This window comes from Arachis ipaensis, chromosome B03, assembly GCF_000816755.2.
Source record: "Arachis ipaensis cultivar K30076 chromosome B03, Araip1.1, whole genome shotgun sequence".
In the NCBI taxonomy this organism is placed as follows: Eukaryota; Viridiplantae; Streptophyta; class Magnoliopsida; order Fabales; family Fabaceae; genus Arachis; species Arachis ipaensis.
The window spans coordinates 16,202,169-16,204,250 of record NC_029787.2 but is presented as its reverse complement, the minus strand read 5'-3'; positions in this window follow the sequence as shown (position 1 = coordinate 16,204,250).

Below are 2,082 nucleotides of genomic sequence, written 5' to 3'. Positions count from 1 at the left end.
TCTGGTAGCCCTACTATGTCATGGATTTCAAGTCTAAAGTTGAAAAATATGGGGGATATTAATGAGTTCCCGAACTTGATGTTCCATCACCCCCAACTGGAATACTCCTTCCTAGATCATTATCTCTATCCTCATCAATCATTGCGGGCTCAACATTATCATCATCATCATATCCTGTAGTTCATCTTCGACACCATCTGGTATTTCACCCTCCCCGAAAACTGGGTTCATAATGGGAGTACTGGCCATCGCAATAGTAAGCTGACCAAAAAATCAATTATTATCATCTATTTATCCATCACCACCCACCAAAACTGTCTTAGGTGCAATGACAAGCACAGATGAAGAAGCACCAACATCGCATGCATTGAACTAGAAGCTCCTGGCATTGCTAAAGATTGAGGATTCTGGTTAGATCCTCTTGAACTACAAACCACATCTCTAAACTTGAACAATAGCTCACGGGTCCTCACCTCAAGAAACTGACGCCGACAATGAAACAAAACTTACAAATTTTTGTCACTGTCTATCACAAAGGAGTTGTATTTCACACCATCTCGTACAACAAAAATTGAAATTCTATAAAATAGCTTATCCATTCATTTCATGCCCTGCAGTCCCAGTTTTTGGATTATATTATTCTAGAACTCAACAAAACTCGTAGAATGTTTGATAAAGACATTCAAGGAATCCTTATTAGTAAATTTTATTTTCTCTCGTATTTTTTTCTTAATCGTCCCTCTGTAGTGCATAAGAACTAAAAAATTATTTTCACTAGCCATTGTAAGTCCCACTCTAATGAACCCATAATGTTCTAATTGTATTAATATAGCTTGTATTTCTTAGTAAATTGAATTAGATGAATTCAATTTATATCACTGCATCAGTATCAATATATTAGTAAATCGAATTTACTAGAGTCGATTTACTTAGGTTCTTAAAACGCAGTAAATCAAAGACATTAGTGTCGATTTAGGTCTTGAACATCCATTCTTAGTAAATCGAATCAATATACTTCGATTTACACCTACATTGGCTAAATCGAATCAATATATTTCGATTTACAGCTACACTAGCTAAACCGAATCACTATATTTCGATTTACATAAACATATAGTAAATCGAATTATGTAGCTTCGATTTACATAGATATATTGCCAAAACGAGACATCCATGTAATGTTAATTGTATTTAGGACATTGGTGTAATATTGGCTTTCATTTGTTTTGTTTATAGGTTTTATCCGATTTTACATATACTCGACAGTAAATACATTAAATTAAACTAAATAGAGTTCTGATAGATAGACAACAAGGGTGTGAACAACGTAAACAACAGCCTGCACTTCAGGTCCACTAAAACAAAAAACCCATTTACACCCACCACAATCCTAGCCTCTCACCTTCCACAGTAACACCTTTCTCTCCTTTTAGCACAACCACTTCATTCTCCCTTTTCCGTTGCATTGTCACCAACGCACCTCACCGTTGCCACTACCATTTGAAGAAGCAATGCGCTGTAGCCGTTGCACCTTCTTCTCCCATGCGTCGCGTCGTCCCTGTGCTCCTTGCAACCGATGCCGCCCCTGCTCTCGATGCCGCCGTTGCACCTTCTTCTTCCCTGCGTCGCATCACCCCTGCTCTCGATGCTGCCGTTGCACCTTCTTATTCCATGCGTGGCGCTATCCCTGTTCTCTCTGCAAGTGACGCCACTGCTGCGTACGTTCTTCTCTCCTTTGTTGCACCGCGACCTTGCTCCCTGCAAGCAACACCACCGTCATCCTCTTCTCCCCTGCGTCGCGCTGCGTAATTTGGACGAAGAAGTTAGTCCTCTTCTCCCTGCATTCGGTCGTGTTTGTGCTCCCCAAAAATAACGCTGCCGATCGTCCCAAACCCTCCTTATGTTACGCCATTAGAAGAATTAACGCAACTACTCGTTTGTCCTGTGGTGATAATGATTTTTTTTTTATATTTTTTGGATGTTTCTTTTATTTTAGATGGATGTTACTTTGTTTTTAGATAGATGTTTTTTTTTATAATTTGAGGCGCAATGAACGATACTGGAAAAAATTAGAATTTGTGA